The sequence below is a fragment of the Lygodium microphyllum genome, chromosome 21 (assembly GCF_053477565.2).
Source record: "Lygodium microphyllum isolate KBCC chromosome 21, Lygodium_microphyllum_v1.1.10, whole genome shotgun sequence".
Classification (NCBI taxonomy): domain Eukaryota; kingdom Viridiplantae; phylum Streptophyta; class Polypodiopsida; order Schizaeales; family Lygodiaceae; genus Lygodium; species Lygodium microphyllum.
In genome coordinates, this window is record NC_141155.1 from 5,011,303 (window position 1) to 5,031,550 (window position 20,248).

Here is a 20,248-nt window from a genome sequence, read left to right on the forward strand (position 1 = left end):
TCGAGTGAGGTAGAGGATAGTGCCCGTCGAGGGAGGAGGGAGAGTCATGCGGGAGGACGAGGAGGTTGAGGGCTTTGTGGGGGTTGCCTAAGAGGTGGCTCTCGATCACCCTCACCGGGAAATGAGAAAGGTGAGCCTCCACAAATGTACTACTCTGTACTGATGTTGGTGGTATCTTGCATGACTCTAAGGGGAGGGAAGTGATAGCCTACTTGAGGAGTGTCGTGCATGCCACATACAAAGATTGCATGATTTCCTTCAAGCACCAAAAAAATGGTTTGTGGCAAGAGGTGCTACGGGCAGTACATAGAAGGTACCTTAATCCCAAGAATTCATGATTCTCAGATGATTGGGTACGGTCAAAGGTGAGAGACGCGCTTCATAACAAGAGATCTCACCTTATGATGCACGCCAAGGAGTCACTGCAGAGACAAGAGCAGGGGCGCCCTGGATATGGCCAACCACCCAATTGCCACCACAAGGAGTGGAAAGAGGCCAAGAAGAGAGCAGCACAGAAAATGACAAGTTGCCAGCATGCAGAGGCGCGACATATCCAGATGGCAACCATGGGATCGTCGCATTATGGATCGGGTGGCAGGGAGTCATGGGAGGCTAAGTTTGTAAGTATTATTTGATTTCTTTTTTAAAATTAAATTTTGTAATTTATTTCACCTCATTATGTAGTGTGTTCTAATACGTTGTATGTTCAAATTGTTTTGTAGTATCATATCGTTGGTAGGATGTCTACTCCTAGAGAGGTAGGCTACCATCGAGGTCATAACCGGGCATCCACTTGGCAGCATTTCTACGAGGAGGGACTCATCACAGAGGAACAATATAATCGTGCCATGAGGATTCCACAACCAGAAGAGGTATGTTTTATTTTTTACATGAAAAGTATAGGTAACTCTAATTTATTGTTTGTAATGGTATTTATATACCTTAATCCTTTGTGTAGGCGAACCCTAATGCAGTTGAGGATAGCAAAGGGGGGACTAGCAGTAACGGTGGCGGCAGCGGCAACGGCACAAGTAGCGGTGGTGGTAGCGATGATGATGCCTCTTTTGAGGAGATGTAGAGGAGCCCCATGCATGCATGCCTCCCCTTGGCTTGTAGTTTTCATTTTTTATATGTATTACTTTCAGCTAGTGCTTGCGACCATGACCATGCTTGAGGTCACAAGCATTAGAACTCATCATGTAAAAACGTTTCATCTATATATATGAAATTTCGTGTTCTACATACATTGTTTTGTTTTCAGTACAAAAATCTTCGAAATAATCTTTCTCTATTTTCCCTAAGCATACAATTTGATGTTGATGGGGGGAAAAAAACCAGAGAGCATGTGGCTTGCAAAGCCACATGCTCACTGGTTTTTTTTTCATACCTATGTTTTGTGCGTCTATCAGCGCGTCTAAATTACAGGATAAATGCATGTCTATTCTCGTCAAAAACTTGCAGAGTAAACGCTTTTTTAGATGCGTAGATACACACATGTATAGATGCACAATATGAATATATCCACTTTTTTATAAATATGATTATATATTTACGTAGCGCGTCAATATGCGCGTCTATATGCACATCTATATGGGTGTGTAACTCTGACTATAAGCGCGCTTTTAGACACGAAATTGTAGACGCAGCAGTAGATGTGGTAATAAACGAGCCCGACATTTTTTATCACAGTTCAAATATTGTGTCTACAAGCGCGTCTATGGAGCCTTTTTGTTGTAGTGTTCTCTCCTATGCCTTCACCACCTTCTTAATTTCACCATTTTTTTCTTCACTCATCCACCTTTAGCAATGCTATGTGCTAATCTCCAGCACTAGCCTCATTTTTCTCTCATTTGAGTTGGTGTAGTAGCACCTTTCCTTTAGTCCATTCTCTTCACAATCCCCTTGCAGTTTCAGGTCTCTACCTTCTCCTCTCACTACCTTCTGTTTCCTGCAACACTAGTCTTGTGGTGGAATCACATGCACTTGGTGGATAGCTTTGCATGAATTAACCAATCACTTCCTTGAGGGCTTGATAAAACACAAGCTGGCTATCCAAAACACAGCCCTAAAAATAGTACGTTGTAGCTCTATTTGAGGAAAATCCAAACGCTAGTAATCATTTGATGGTGGAAAGGCTAGGCTTATTTTCGTCATGTGCTTCAATTGGTCTTCATTCATCTACTCTTTCTTTCCTTTGTCATATCTCATCCTTGCACCCCCTAGCAGTCCATACGAAGAGAGATGGTGACTGGTCAATATTCTCCTTAGCCCTACACAACCCAAGTTTGCAAAAAGAATTCATTAAAAAAACCTCATTTTCACAAGATATTGGTCAATTTTGGCATATGTCAAGTGCGTATATGTACAATGCATGAGAAAGGGTTGCAATTGGATGAGAGAGGCACGTACTTGATGAGAAAAAGTTTATTCATGCCAAAATTCATGCTAGAGTTGCCAAGGTTGATGTTAAATAATGGAATAGTTAGAAAATAGACCTAGTCTCTAGTAGATGAAGAAAGTTCGGAATATTTCAAGTGGAATAGGATGGGATACATTGAGAAGTAAGAGGGAATAAGGATGATAATGATTTTGACTAATAATGTGAGTGATAATAATGAAGTTAAAGATTATTCTAAGATATGATAATTAGGATAATTGAATAGGATAATAGTGATGGATGATAATGAAAATTAGTAGGAAGATTTGAGATAGTGAAATAAACCATTCGATAATAATTTGGAATAATAATAATAATAATAATGTTGATAATGATAATAATGTTGATAATGATAATAATAGTAATTATGGATGTTTAATGAGCAGTACTAAAATAATAATAAATGGATAAGCCCATATGGACATAAAATAATTAATGTTTAATTCATACAGTGGTGGCTATCTCTTAATAGTAAAAATAATATTGATGATGTGCTTGAGTGATGGTTCCATCAATAGCCGTGCCACCACTCGTCGACAGCGGCCATGCAAGTAGACCATGGCAACCTAGGATATCATCCTCATGTTTGAGAAGGGATATAAAGAAATTCTATTTATCTACATGGCTTTGAATGTGGAGCTTATGAGTGACTGGAACATCTTGACTTTTAAAGGCTCCATTTGCTTTGATAACTTCCCCCATCTCATAGGTGAGTACTCCTAGCTTGGTGGCCAACTCATTAGACTTGAAGTTATGTGTGGAGCCCAGATCAAAGATTATGAGTGCATTATGCTTCCGCACCTTGTGCCAATCATAGAAAAGAGATGACCCTTGGTAATGACCATCCTCTTTTGGAGTTTCAACCATTGAAGCACTAGGTGGTGCACTACGTACATTCTTTTGGGGACAAGTTCTATGCACATGTCCTTGCTCCCCACATTTGAAGCATTTTTTATTTTTTCAATAAAACTCAAGCTACTCAAGTGTTAGTTTTTTATTACCTTTATATACTCCTCCTTTTTATTGTTGTTTTTGGAATTGTTTTTGGAAGGGTTTTTCATAGCATTACCCTTCCACTTGTGTTCATGCCTAGAATCCATGGACCTTGTATTCATAGCATTACCCTTCCACTTGTGTTCATCCCTAGAATCCATGGACCTTGTATTCTTTTTAGTTCCTTGTTGGAAGTAAACCTTGGAAGCAACTATGGAATGATGGATGACTACGGAGATGGATTTAAGCCTTTGTGAGGTGACATATTTATATCCTAAGGTAGCTTGACACAAAATTTTTGCTTTTGTTTTGTAAAGCCTATCCTTCTTTAAACAATGGCATTGATATGGAAGTCCTAAAACTTGCCTATATACTAGTTGATAGACTCATAGGGAATCATTTACAGGCTTCTCCATCCAATGAGTACTTTATCTTCGGCATCACTTGAAAAGAATTGCTTCATGATAGCAATTTTTAGCATCTTCTAAGTTTTTGGAGTCATTCTATTAGCCTAAAAGCTAGCCCACCATTGTCTAGTAGACTTTTGGAGGTACATAGCAATATTGGGTTTCTTTGAGGACTCCATAAAGCTTTCATCTCCACAAGTAGCATCAAATTGTTGTATGAAGGCTGATACCTTGCCCTTGCTCCAAAGGCTCTATCATAAGTGAGGAAAATGGTATCCTTTCCTCTTTCCTTAAACTTTTTGAGCTTACAAGACCTCTTCCAAGGAGTGTAAGAACTTTGGTGCCCTCTCCTTTTGGGTTTTTCAAAAGAGTAACTACTACTTTCATCAAAAGAGGGTGAGGATGCACATGGAGAAGAGGGTGACCTCTTTCTCTCCTTTCTTCTAGTTGAACTTCTTCCCTCTCTCTGAGCATCATAATAAGGAGAAATTTGTTGTGATCTTTTCTTCCTTGGGAGGAGTTGGAGGCTATCAAGACAAGGGTCCTATGGGCACTCGATGTTCAGGCATACGACTAGGGCCCCCTAGTGTGGATAGAGAGGACTCTATATGAGGGCATAGCAAGGTGGAGACTAGTATGCACATTCCCCCCTCTCTTACACTAGTATCAAAGCCTAGGGGCATCCATATTTCTCTCTCTAGGTGAAGAGGGAAAGGTGATGCACTTTTTGGGCTATTATTGGCATGGGAATGGGCTCTAGTTCTATATTTTGGCACCTTTCTCCCTCCCTTTCTAGGTGTGATTTTTGGGCGTGAACTACATAGGGAACTATGAAGAGCTGAACTCGGGCCATGCCTAGTATGAACAAAAGTGCTCTAGTAAGCTCTCTAATTTTTTCTTTTGTGCCTCAAGCTATGTACACAATCTACAAACCATGCATGTACTTCATGCATGCAAGGTATGGTACTTATGGCTTGAAAGTATGAAAGCATGCAGGCATGCATTCAAGTGACAATTATGGCCCCTTTCCAAGGATGCAAAGAGGATACAAATAACATGCACGGCATGTGTAGCAACCATAGGTTGCAAAGACTATCAATTACTAATCCTTTATGGATTCAATTTTGGGATGTTCTCTCATGTTTTGCTAGATCTCTCTATTGGCTTATCATCATCCAATTTTTGCCACCGGTTTCTCAGATATATTACTTTATGCTTCTTGTTTAAAGGTCTATGTGGTTCTTGGTTTTTGCAAATCTCCACGAAAGTTTTATGACTCAATTTATGATGGCATATCTTTTCTTATGATGGCATATTCATTGTACGATGTCTATATGGAGTATTTATGGTTTTGTCATGCATGCGTATGACCCATCCAAGCTATGATCGATGGCTTATATATTAAGATTCAAGTTTTTATTGGAATTCTTATTCTGTTATGGTTATCAATCAGATCTTATGGTTTATGATGACTATGAGTCATAGGTTATGAACATTACCTATGGTCAACCTCTTATATGTAGCTATGATATGAGCTGATAATAGTGATTATGGTCATGGCTAACAAGCCATATATTATTGCTGGGGTCTCCATGGGTTTTGGTCCATCTCTTTTGTGCACTTATGGATTAGGGCATATTTTGATGACTGGCTATGAGCCCACATACCTTCTTATCCTATTTTGATGACTGTACATCATCAACTCTACTTCTTGTTATGGCTATGAGCTAGGAGCAGTGCAATATTTTACCAGGACTCTTTACATTCAAACTTGTTTATCTTTATGGTTTTGAGCTGACCAATTTGAATTTTTCTTATATTAATGAGATTGGCCACGCTTGTAGCTTCTAGTACGCTTGATATTCTATTATTCTTAATGCCATATGATGGTATATAGATCAATTTTATGAAGTCAAGATGGTCATGATATCGAGACACATGGTGTGTTCTGTATGGCTACACATATGCTTTCAATAGTTCAGAGCTTCATATTCACTTAGGGAAAATGCAATGTACAATATGTAGTATCTTGCTAGCCATAGTGAATTCTTTTTTCTATCTACATGTATGTTGCTATTTGAGACAATTCTCACCAGACACCAATACAAGTTTGCTTCTTATCTAGCTTGCATTATGCTAATGAGATTACTAAGGGGTGACATATGATGTCGCTATGCCTTAAGATTACTTGTTGCTTTCCAAAAATGGATTACTTTTCTCACTTTTTGATATTTGGAAGCCTAGATAGATGTATCCTATGAGGATAAGTCCTTTCAATAAACAAGAGGAACAAAATGGCAATCTCATGTAGGACATCTACTGAAGGACATCATCTATTTCATATTTTCATATATGATAGCTACATATATTGATCCGAGATTAGGGTCCACTTTTAGAGGATTTGGATTAATATTAGGAATTCTACAAGGCTAGGATGTCTTCTTACTACTAAGGCATGCACACTAGGTGGAATGGGACCCGAGTGTTCAATAAAGAGGTGTCGTAGGCAGCATGAGAATTCAAGTGATATCAACCACTTGAACATTTATCTTTAGGACTTTTTTCTCACAAGTATATGATTTGGCTAGCTAGAATATGATGTTATGTATGTATGATGGTTTAGTATGATAAGGTACAAGCTATTATGTATCACTAACTATCAGATTATTTTAGGACAAGGTTTTGGGACTACAAGTTATGAACTATGTGCTTTCTCTATGACCTAAGGTGTCATAAAAATTAATACTTGACAATTAAAAATGATATTTTTCATTTTAAGATGGCCACTTAAAATGTGGAAGATAACAAAGGAACAAGGGTCAAACTATTCTTATGAGCTTTGGGATTATTTCCACCAATGAATCCATGGGAAATAATCCATCAAGAGCAAAGACTATGAGACTTAAAAAGATTATAAAGGAAGTCTCATTAGCTTCCAAAAGATGTTGCAAATGATTCCCACAAGAAGCTTGGTTAATGACAAGCTAGAAGGTTACAACTAGGAACCTGATTGTTTAGGTTTCCAAGTAGATTAAGCTAGAATCATGCTCATCTAGGATAATAGCTATTTTTCCTAGAAAATAGCTAGAGAAGGGAGCATTTTATTTATAAAGATGAATAGTTTAATGTAGAGTCTTAGTTGTTCAAGTTTCTAAGCAGTTGGAGCACCAGAATTGCTTGTCCTTAAAAATATGTGATTTTCGTAGAAAATAGACCAAGGCCATAACTAGCTTAAGCTAAGGGCATATTTCACGTGCTATAGAGAATTTGACTTGGAACATAGCCAATTCCAAGTAAATGACTGTCCTAGAAAGTAGGAGAATTAGCTTTGATTGCTCAAGCTAGTAAATAGTCTATGTCAATGGTCCTATGGCTAGGTTATAGGCTAGAATCATAAAAACCTAAGGCTAAAGGCTTGTCCAAGGTGAGGTAGGGCGTTGCCACCTCAAAGCCACAAGAGGAACTCATATATACTTCCTATTTTCATCCAAGGAAAAGCCTCCTCTTGCCCATGTGTTCCCATGTGAAGAATACCAATGCTATTGGATAGTCTACAAGAGGTCCAATGAAGGGAAGCCATTTACTGCATAAGGTGGTCCAATGAGGGCCTAGGACTACATTAGCATGTGTATTCGAGTAAGGAAGGGACCTCACATGCCTCCTCTTGTAGAAAGACCCATTCACACCATCCTCTATCCACATGGGATAAGGACACTTGTCGTAACGTTATTGCATGGCTTCATAGGGGTCCAATGAGGTGCTAGGACCTATTAGGCATGTGAATTCGAGTGTGGACTAGCCTCACACGCCTCCTCTCTTGTAGAAGAGTCTCCTCACACCTCTCACATCACCCTCTTGGCACATGGTGCAAGGACACTTGTCATGACGCCATTGAATGGCCTCATAAGGGTCCAATAGCATTGTAGGACCAATTTGGAAGGCATTTTTGAGTCCTTCCCTTGCTTAGGCAAGTAGGAGAGCCCTCATTCATGTTCATTCTCATGAATCAAGTCTCCTTCTCTAGCAACCAAGGTGAGAAGTGGAGAGCCTACCTCAACAACTCTTGTGATGGAGAGCAAAATCCACTCAAGAGCCATATTAATCATGCAAGCTTTGAAAGCTCTCTCTATCTACATCACTCTTAATCTATGAACTATGCTAAGAAAGATGAGTGATTATGTGCAAGGCAAGTACTTCTTTCTTGTAAACTAATTCTTCTTCACCTCAAATTGACTCCCTCCCTGCTAGCTCTCTTCACCTTTGAAGGTGTTTGAGGTCTTGGGATGGAGGCCACTCATGTTAGGTTCATGTTTTGTTGCAGTTATGTTGCATGAGGCTTGCCATCTTCATGCAATCAAGCTTGGGAAGGCAACAAATTGCATTGTAAACAAGTCTCCTTCAAGTAGAACCTATAATACAAATGCCTTTTGGAGGGGGGACTGGCTCCACACAAGTTTGGTCCTCAACAGTGTCTACTTTGCTTTCTCTCTCTCTCTCTCTCTTGTGATAGCTAGACTCTTCATGATTAAGCTAATTTGTGTGATGTTTTATGCTAGACTCCATCCATGCACTTAGGCCTTGTCTTTGATGCTATCTACTCTTCAAACTCTAGAACCAAGTTACTCACTTTAGTTAGCATTATGGGTATTAAAACTAACATTGGTATCAGAGGTTAGGTTAACTCTTTTCTTCTCCAAGAAGAGAGGTCCTTAAGTTGCTCATTTAGTAAGATTTGTGCATTACTAGAAGGGTAAGTGGGCTTGGGATTTATTAACAGGATTGACGAGCCCACTAAGTGGGGTACGGTTCACCGTCGAGAGCTCTAGACTTAATAATGGAGTCTTTGTAAGACTTGCTTTTGGCTTTACCATTATTGAGCTAGTAGGAAACTTGGCAGGCACCTCTCGTCAATCTTGCAATGTTAAACCCACTCCACTACACTTTGTAATATACAAATCCTTCACTACAAAGAGTGAGTACTTGAGTGCTAAGGAATACAAAAGGTGAAAACCAAGGGTCTCTCTAGATTTGTGTGAGGACAAAAGGGATGGAACTAGTCTGCATTAAAACCATACAAACATTTTTCTTAACATGAAAGAGAACAATAAAGAGAGTAGGGATAGTGTAGACACATTTACTTTTACCCCAAGTGGCATTAACAATGATGATTCTATACGGTCTTTAGTCATGAAGCTTCAAACCATCATGGAGAACCGTGCTTTGCATGAGGAGGCTACTCGCCAACTTCACGATTATGGTATTCTCCCTAATACCCCAAAAGAGAGAGTTCCAATGAGGATTTTTGGTGAGACCTCCAAAAAGGGAGCCTCTACTGCTAAAAAGGAGAATACCTATGGAGAGCCTCACTCTTCAAGTCAAGCTGAATCTTCTCCTAAGAGGAGAAACTCTTATCCACATGAAGAGCTACTGCCTTTAGAGCAACAAAGGAGTGAATCTCCCAAGGACATGAGTGATGATGTGGCTCCAAGGAGGCAACGGGACCCAAGATCATTTTCTCCTCCCAAGAGGAGAAGGTCACCGCATAGTTCCCCTCATCATGAAGCCAAAGGTGAGAGGATAATCGTCAAAAAGAGAAGTGAGAGAAAGAAGTCACCCTCTTCTCCATCTTCTTCACCTTCTTCCAATGAGGATAGTGAAGATGGCTATGACAAAGAGCCAAGGAAGAGAGGGCATCGAAGGTCCCATGCTGCATGGAAAAGATCTCATAAGCTTCGGAAGTTCAAAGAGGGAGGAAAGAACATCACTTTCCTTACCTATGATGGCACTTTTGGAGCAACATATAAGGTGTTAGCCTTCTTACAACAATTTGATGCAACTTTTGGTGATGAAGGCTTTATCGAATCCTCCAAGCTACGTCATGTTGCGATGTATTTTTAGAAGTCCACTAGACAATGGTGGGCTAGCATGCGATCCAATGGTATGGCTCCAAAGACATGGAGACATCTAAGAGTCACCATAATGAAACAGTTTCTCTCAGGTGAAGCAAAGGATAAGGTACTTTTACAGAGTGGAGAAGTCAAAAAATGATGTCCAATGAGTCTATCAATAAGTAGTACATCCCAAAGCCACTGTCTATAAAAAGATAGACTTTGCGGAGCAAAAGCAACAATTTTGTGCAGGACTGCCCGATGAGATGAGTGAATATGTAAATTCACAAAGGCCTGGATCTATTATGGCAATCATCTATCACTCAATAGTTGCTTCAAAAAGTAACTTTCAACAAGGGGCTAACAAGTTTAAACTTATGAAAAACAAGGAGGAGCGAAGAGGGAAGAACACACAAAACTCTGCCAAAGGAAACACCATCATCATCAACATCAACAACAAAAACAACAAGAAATGGTACCTTTCAAAGGTAAAAATCGCTTGTCTAATGAGGAGTTGGAGTAGTATCATAAAGATAAAAGTGCTTTAAGTGTGGGAAGCAAGGGCATATTTACAAATTTTGTCCTCAAAAGCATGCCGCATGAAATAATCCACCTCCAAGAGCTTCAATGGTGGAAGCATCTAAGGTGGAAGGTCATCATCTTGACTCACCCCTCACTTATGCTTGGGGAAAGGTGAGAGAGCATGATGTTTTAATGCTCTTTGACCCTGGTTCCACTCATAACTTTATATCACATGAGTTGGCCACCAAGCTAGGAGTCCAAGACTATGAGATGGGAGATATTATCCACTGATGGAGCTTTCAAAGGACAAAATGTTCTAGTCACTCCTTTGATTGGAAAGCTAAGGCTCCATATCCAAGGATACGTGGATAAAGAAGACTTTTATATCTCCATATCCAAGGATACATGTATAAAGAAGACTTTTATATCTCTCCCTTACAGCATGAAGATGTTATCTTGGGGACACCATGGTTTACCTGTATGGCTGCCACCCTTAAGTTCCCTGAAAGGAAGATCTTTTTCAAGTATAGAGAAAAGATATGTGTATAGATGCTAGTGACATGGGGAGCACTATACCCCTTGTAGATAACCTGGCTTTTGATAAAGCAATGAAGAGTTCTGTTTGTGCTTACATGATTTTTGTCAAAGATGTCAAGCATAACCAAAAGGAACCTAATAGTACAATTGATGAGGAAGCTAAACTACTTAACTTCCTTCAACCATTCCAATATATTTTTATAGATGATATACCAAGTGAATTACCTCCTAAAAGAGGTGATGATGACCATACCATTGAGTTAGTCCCTGGAAGTTCAACTCCTAACAAGCCTCCTTATAGAGTTTCACAAGCTCAATAAGAGGAGATAATGAGGCAAGTGAATGAATTAGTGGACAAAGGAATGGTAAGGCCTAGCTCTTCTCCTTTTTGTTCACCAGTTCTATTAGTGGAAAAGAAGGACGGCACCTATCACATGTGTGTTGACTATAAAGCACTAAATAGACTCACTATTAAGAATAGGTCTCTTGCTCCATGGGTAGAAGACCTATTCGACAAGCTACAAGGATCGCTCTACTTCAGTAGAATAGATCTCAAGAGTGTCTATCATCAAGTTTGTATAATGGACGAAGTATTCTAAAGACTACTTTTTGAACCACATATTGTCTTTATGAATATCTTGTAATGCCATTCGGATTAACCAATGCTCTAGCCATGTTTAACCAAATGATGTGTCAAGATTGTGGGAGAGAAGGAAGGAGTCTCACTTGAAGCTTTCTTGCTTGCACAATGGGGGAATACACACAAGGGTGGAGGCTGAAAACAGTTTTCCTCTTCTTAGTTGTGTAAGCCAAAAGAACTCTTTTACAAAGAAATAGAAGAACCCTATATATGGGTCTCAAACCAAACTCAAATAACTAAGGTGGCATACTAACTGAGCCACGAACTAGAGTAGATAAGGATAGCTGTCATCTAGCTATTATTCATGGGCGGTGTACCAACCGCATCTGCAACTGACAAGTCAGTGACATAAATACACAACGGTCACCCTGGTGTATCACGAGTGGAGCTCGATATCTCAACACTCCCCCTCGAGCTCAATCCCAATTCCTGCACACCAAGCAGGTCTCTGAACTTGCGCAGCTTCTCTGCGCCCAATGCCTTCGTGAATATGTCAGCTACCTGATCCTCTGTGCTGACATAAACTAGATCAATAAGACCTAGTAAAACCCTCTCTCGCACATAGTGATAATGCACCTCAATGTGCTTTGTTCTAGCATGATAGACTGGGTTATTTGCCAAGTGTATACTACTCATGTTGTCACAATAAATGACAACTGGCCCATCTGTAGACTGATGCATATCATAAAGTAGCTTATGCAACCAAGCTACCTCACATGCAGCCATTGCTGCACCCCTGTACTCAGCCTCTGTACTCGACAAGGCAACTGTAGGTTGTTTCTTGCTGCTCCAAGTGACTGCAGCACTCCCAAAAGAGAACACATATCCACTGGTAGATCGTCTATCAGAAATGCTACCAGCCCAATCAGCATCAGTGTATCCATGCAAATGTATGTGAACCCCAGTCTCATAAAATAGTCCATACTGCAATGTGGACTTCACATACCTGAGTATGCGTCTAGCCGCATCCAAATGTGGTTTCCTTGGAGCCTGCATAAACTGACTTACCAATCCAACAGCATAACTCAAATTTGGCCTGGTAATAGTCATATAAATCAAACTTCCTACTATGCGTCTGTACATAGTAGGGTCTTCCAGAAGCTCACCTGCATCTGCGCTTAGCTTCACATTCTGCTCCAAAGGAACTGAAATAGGCTTACAGCCTGTCATCCCATATTTGGACAGCATGTCCAATCCATACTGCCTCTGCAAGAGCTGTATCCCACTTGGTGATCTAATCACCTCAATGCCCAAGAAATAACGCAGCTCTCCCAAATCCTTCATCTCAAACTTCTGCTTCAATAGCATTTTCACATGAAGGATATCTTCATCACTGTCGCCTGTCATAATCAAATCATCAACATAAATGACAGGTAGCATAATACCTTTCTCTATTTTTCTCACATAAAGTGAGAAATTTGCCTTGGAAATCTGAAAGCCAATAGTGACAAGATACTGTCCTATCTTGTCAGACCATGCTCTAGGTGCTTGCTTCAAGCCATACAAGGCTTTCTTCAACCTGCAAACAAACTCAGGATGAACAGCATGCACATAACCTGGTGGCTGCTCCATATAGACCTCTTCTTGCAAATCACCATGCAAGAAGGCATTCTTTACATCCATCTGATGTAAAGACCATCCCTTTGATGCAGCCATAGCAATGACTGCTCTTACAGTTGCCATCCTTGCAACCGAACTGAATGTTTCTTCATAGTCAATGCCATATGTTTGTGCATACCCCTTGACTACTAATCTTGCCTTGTATCTGTTCACAGAACCATCTGCATTGTGCTTCACCTTATAAACGCACTTACATCCAATTGCATTCTTACCTTTAGGCAAAGGTACCAATTCCCATGTAGCATTTACTTCCAAGGCATCCATTTCTTCATCCATGGCTTTCTCCCATTTTTCTTTTCCTATGGCTTGCTCAAAAGAAGTGGGTTCTAGTTCCTGTATCACTTTGACCATATATGCATAGTGAATGGCTGTAAATCCATCATATTTCAGCCTATCCATAGGATACCTAACTCTGGTTGACCTGCGCAAAGTAGGTTCACTCCCAGGTGCTCTCAAAACACCCCTGGTCTTCCTTACTCTAGGTGTAACAATAGATGGAATACCCAACTCATCATCAATGCTCTGTTCTGAGCCACTGGATTCACCATCCACATAAGAGTGACCTGCATTCACATCAAACATGGGCTGATCAACCTTCTCTTTTCCTTTTCGTCATACCTGTATACCACTATTTGCACTGCCTTGAGAGGATTCTCCTAATCTCAATCTGCCTGTCCATGGTGAAGGATGTGAACCACTGCTAGAGGATGCTCCAGGTCCACTACTGCTGCTGTGAATTCTGTGCAGCATTACCATTTTGTGCATCTACATCATCAATCACATTTACTGGTTTATACCAGCTACTCATCTCATCAAAAACAACATCTGTGCTCACTGAAAACTTACAAGTAGAAGGGTTATAGCATCTATACCCTTTTTGCTACAGAGAGTAACCAATAAAGATGCACTTCTCAGCTTTTGGATCCAACTTGGATCTCAACTCATCTGGCATATGTACATAGGCAATGCAACCAAAAATTTTCAAATGAGAGATATCTGGTTTCCTACCAGTATACCTCTCCTCTGGAGTCATTCCATGTATTGCTGCAGTGGGAGTCCTGTTCATTATGTAGACTGCTGTAGCAACTGCTTCAGCCCAGTCAAAATCTGGCAGGTCTTTTTCATTGAACATGGCACGAGATACCTCTCCGATGTGCCTATTTTTCCTTTCTGCAATTCCATTCTGTTGTGGGCTATAACTGCATGAATATTGCTGCTTTATGCCATGCTCCTGCAGAAACCTTGTAAACTCATTTGAGAGGTACTCTCCCCCTCCATCTGACCTTAGGCATTTTATTTGCAGACCTGTTTCTTTTTCAACCATAGCTTTAAGAGTTTTGAAATTCCCAAAAACTTCACTTTTCTTTTTCATAAAATACACCCAAACTTTTCTGCTATAGTCATCAATAAAGGTGACAAAATAATGACAGCCTCCAAGAGACGCAGCTTTAGTAGTCCACACATCAGAGTGGATTAATTCCAATGGCTTGTTACTCTCTTGAACATGTTTAGGAAATGGTTTCCTTGCCTGTTTTCCAAACTGACAGGCTTCACATACCTTATGCATTTCTGCAACCTTGAATTTAGGCAATCCTGCAATAATATTGTGGGCCTGCATTGATTTAAGTCGATGTACATTAACATGACCAATGCGTTTATGCCAGATATCAATATCTGCAACTACACCAGTCCCATGTGCAAACATTGATGCACTCAATTCAGGCATGTCTGCATCCAATGTAAACATTCTGCCCTTCTTCTTTCCTTTTGCTATCAAGCGACCTTTATTTTTCATACCCTCAACAAAGCATCCATGAGGATTAAATCTGACCTGCAAGCCCTGCTCAACCATTTGACCAACAGAAACCAGATTCTTGGTGATATTCGGGACATGAAATACATCGGACAGGTATTTCTTTTTCCCATCCTGCATAGACAAAGGAATTTTTCCAATCTGCACAATAGGATGTGCAGTATCATCACCAGTCTCCACAAATCCTGGTTTTTCCATTTTTCTTGCATCCTCCATCCATTCTGCATGACCTGTCATGTGGTTTGATGCACCTGAGTCAACATACCATACATCATTGCTTTCTTCTACACTTGTCACAGAATTGTTCATGTGCTGCACCATAAACAAGTGCTCATTTCTGTCATCACCCTGTCTACTAGAAGATGCATAATTCCCTTGTTGCAGTTTTCCATTCATGATGTCATTCTGGTTTTTATAGCAGTCTTTAGCCATATGACCCATTTTACCACAGTAGTAGCATTCAACATTACTGTTTGCATTTTGGCCTCTTTGCCATCCACCACGACCTCTTTGGCTCCCCCTGCCTCTAGAGTCACCACATCCTCCTCCATAGGACTGGTTTTCTTGAGTTTGCTGCATATTCTGATTTCTACCACGGCCTCCAAATCGGTCTCCTCTACCTCTGCCTCTACCTCTTCCAGCATTTGAGTAGAAGACAGCTTCTTTTGAAGTTCCTCCTGAAGAAGATGCACCACCATTTCTCTCCTCCTCAGAAATTAGAAGAGCAATCAACTCCTCAAAATCAGGAAATCTTTCACGAACTGAAATGGATGTCCGAAACTGCGCATAATCCTTTCCTAGACCATTCAAGGTCACATAAACTAAATCATCATCTTTCACTGGTGATCCAATGGAAGCAAGTGCATCTGCAATCTTCTTCACCTTCATGTGGTTGTCATTGATGCTCATACTTTCTCTTTGCACATTATGCAACTCTTGCTTGAGCTGCATTTTCCTTGCTTGCGTATTGGTGCTATACATTTTTGACAGAGTATCCCATGCCTCCTTTGGCGTACTTGCATCCTGAATATCCACAATCATAGAGTCTGAAATACTGATAGACAGCCAATACATAACTTTTCTGGCTCTCTCATGCCATGCTTTAAATGCCTGCATTTGCTGTTGATTGGGAACATCAGGAAGAACTGGTTCTTCTTCATTTCCTGCAACAAATTCCCAATATCCTTTTCCCATAAGGAAATTCGTCATTCTAAACTTCCATGCTTGGAAGTTGTTCTTGTCAAGCTTTTCAGTGACAATCTGTGAAAGAGAATCAGATGCCATTACAGAACACTGCAAAAAATTCTGTCACTGCAAAGAACACAACTTCACCCTCACAAGGGCAAATCTGCAAAACTGGCAAAAGTGGTATTTGACCACACAGTCACTTCCTAGTGACGATTTTCCATCAACAGGCAACAAGGATGATTCTGTAACTCCCAATGTCTCTACGCACAAGCATATGATGCAATTTCTACAGTAACTTTTCACCAACCTGTAGAATAGTGGTCGCACAGCATAATACTGGGCCTTTTCCTGAGTGCGTGCAGAAAACTTCCACCTCCAAAACAGGCTCCGAAATGGCCTCAAATCAGAAAAACAGGGTCGCCAAGGGCTAAAGCCCTTACCCGTAGCATAAACTGCCCTCTTGCTTCACCGCGAAGGGCGTCTCAACCTAAGACAATGCACTCCTGCACTTTCCGGCTGTGCTACCTGCAGAGATCTGGTCCCAAAACAGAAAATGAAAGCAACACTGCTCCTCTTACCAGAACACCGCGAGCTTGGCTTGCTTTCTTGAGCTCCTTACCACGAACAAGGCTCTGATACCATGTCAAGATTGTGGGAGAGAAGGAAGGAGTCTCACTTGAAGCTTTCTTGCTTGCACAATGGGGAATACACACAAGGGTGGAGGCTGAAAATAGTTTTCCTTTTCTTAGTTGTGTAAGCCAAAAGAACTCTTTTACAAAGAAATAGAAGAACCCTATATATGGGTCTCAAACCAAACTCAAATAACTAAGGTGGCATACTAACTAAGCCACGAACTAGAGTAGATAAGGATAGCTGTCATCTAGCTATTATTCATGGGCGGTGTACCAACCGCGTCTGCAACTGACAAGTCGGTGACATAAATACACAACGGTCACCCTGGCGTATCACGAGTGGAGCTTGATATCTCAACATGATGGAGAAGATCTTTCGGCCCTACCGCAAATTCACGGGAGTCTTCTTTGATGATATCGTCATCTACTCCTAGTCTCTTGAAGAGCATAAGGACCATTTATAGGAGGTAATATTCCAAGCCTTAAGAGACAATAAGTTATATATTAATAAAATGAAAAGTGAATTCTTCTTGAAAGAGATTCAGTACTTAGGTCATATTATCTCTCAAAGTGGAATCCATATGGATCCTACAAAGCTTGAGGTAATAAAAGAATGGCATGAGCCCAAGAATCTACATGAGTTAAGAAATTTTATAGGCATGTGTGCCTATTATAGGTGCTTTATTGAGATATTTTCTTCTATTTCTAGTCCACTCCATGACCTTACAAAGAAAAAGTTCAAATATGTATGGACCAATAAGGAACAAAATGCATTTGATTTGCTTAAGCAAAAGCTTATTTTTCAACCTATGCTTAAGCTAGCAGATCTCTCCAAGCCTTTTGAGGTTCATTGTGATGCTTGTGGTGACTTTCTTGGAGCTATGTTGCTTCAAGAAGGGCATGCCATAGCATATGAAAGCAGGAGATTAAATGCCCACGAACAAACACTAGGCATTTATGAAAAAGAACTTCTAGTAGTTCTACATGCTTTAGAAGTTTAGAAGCATTATCTCTTAGGTACTCCCTTCATCCTATGAGTGGACTATCAAAGCCTCAAATATTTCATGACTCAAACAAATCTCTCCGAAAAATGAATGAGGTGGGCAAACGTCATTTCTCAATTTCATTTTCATATTGCTCACATTCTAGGCAAGCATAATCAAGTAGCTAATGCATTATCACATAGACCCAAGAGTTAATGTTGTCTCTATACTACTCATAACGATCTCTCTAGTATGATACATGAATACGCTACTGATGTACAATTTAGGGATGTGACATCTGCACTTTCTTTAGAGAAGACCCAAGAGCCATACTCTCTTCAAGATGGCTATCTTCTCTATCACAATCGACTTTGTGTAACTCACTCTCTCCGTGACGAAGTTATGTTTGAATCTCATGCTCCTCCATATGCTGGTCATAGGAGTATTCAAACTACTTTGCATGCTATAGAAACATATTTCTATTGGCCTACCATGAAGAGAGACATACAAGATTATGTCTCACGATGCATGGTTTGCCAAACGATAAAATATGATAGAGGGAAGCAACCTGGATTGCTTCAACCTTTGCCAATTCCTGATGCACCATGGGAGAGTATATCCATGGATTTTCTCTTTGGATTACCCAAGTCTCTCCAAATCAATGGGATATGGACCATTGTTGCCAAGTTTAGCAAACAAGCTCATTTCATACCTGTCAAAAAGACAATGAAGGTCCATCAAATGGCAAACCTCTTTATATCTCCAATTTTTAAGTATGATGGCTTGCCTCTTTCAATAGTGTCGAATAGAGACCCTAGAATGACCAGTAATTTCTGGAAGGGGTCTATTTGAGAATTTAAGGACGAAGCTTGATTTCTCTTTGGTCTATCACCCTCAAATGGATGACCAAAGTGAAATAGCTAACTCTACTATCATTGATCTACTCAAAGCATATGTCACGGAGGTAGATCAACATTCTCAATGGGAGAAATTTTTACCTCTCTCTCGTAGAGTATGCCTACAATAATGCTGTGCATACATCTACAGGTAAAGCTCCCTTTGAAATAATTGAAGGGAAAAGTAAACCTCCTTTGCTCCTTAAGACACATGATAAAATTTTTGCTACTGATGAATATAGTAGATATCTTCAAGATTCTTTTCAAAAGATAAAAAATGCTATATTCATCTCGCAACAAAAGCAAAAGTTTGCTGTTGATAAGCATAGAAGAGCCTTGACCTTCAAAGAAAATGATTGGGTACTACTTAAGTTTCCCAAGGCCCGCTTCAAGTATCACGCGGGTAAGAATCCTACGGGTCATCAAAAATACTATGCTAAATTAGCAAAATGTTATTATGGCCCTTTTCAAATCCTTAACCCATCAATGAGATGGCTTATTGATTAAAGTTGCCTAATCACTGGCTCATACAGAATGCTTTTCATGTAAGATTACTTAAGCCTTACAAAGGAGAGCCACCCAAGGAACCGGTTGTTGAAGATCCACCGGAATTCGAAGGTTAGGAGGAAGTACTCCAGCCAGAGTCTATCCTATGCCATGAAGACAAAGTGTTGCGCAATGGTAAGCATATTCGACGATATCTTGTTAAATTTAAAATTTACCCTTTTGAAGATGCTCGTTGGATGTAGGGTATCCAACTTAAAGATAGCCAACACATTGTCAATGCTTATAATGACTCAATTGAGTAATCTATGAAACTTTTCTGCACTATGCAAAGTCTTTGTTTTTAAATGTTAAATGTATACATACTTACTTTCATGCTTGTGGCGGCTATGTCTCCCAAGCCCCCAGTGGAACTTGTCATTCTATTGTGGAAAGATGATATGGACTATAGGGTAGGCATGATTGCGGTAGCTCAGTCTCTCAAGCACCCAATGGCTTAGTCATCCATTGTGGAACAATGCCGTTAGATAAAATGGGATCCATTATCCACTAGGAAACCATGGACTAATGATGACTTTATTTTCTCCAACCTCATAGTCGAGGACGACTATGATTTCAAGGGTGAGGTAATGTCATAAAAATTAATACTTGACAATTCAAAATGATCTTTTCCATTTTAAGTTGGCCACTTAAAATGTGGAAAATAACAAAGGAACAAGGGTCAAGCTATTTTTATGAGCTTTGGGATTATTTCCACCAATGTACCCATGGGAAATAATCCATCAAGAGCAAAGTCTATGAGACTTAAAAAGATTATAAAGGAATTCTCATCATCCTCCAAAAGATGTTGCAAATGATTCCCATAGGAAGCTTGGTTAATGACAAGCTAGAAGGTTACCTAGTTATTTAGGTTTTCAAGTAGATTAAGCTAGAATCATACTCATCCATGATAATAGCTATTTTTCCCAGAAAGTAGCTAGAGAAGGGAGCATTTTATTTATAAAGATGAATAGTTTAATTTATAGTCTTAGTTGTTCAAGTTTCTAAGCAGTTGGAGCATCGGAACTGCCTGTCCTTAAAAATAGGTGATGTTAAGCTATTGGTCATGTTAAGCTAAGGGCATATTTCATGTGCTATAGAGAATTTGACTTGGAACATAGCCAATTCCAGGTAAATGATTGTCCTAAA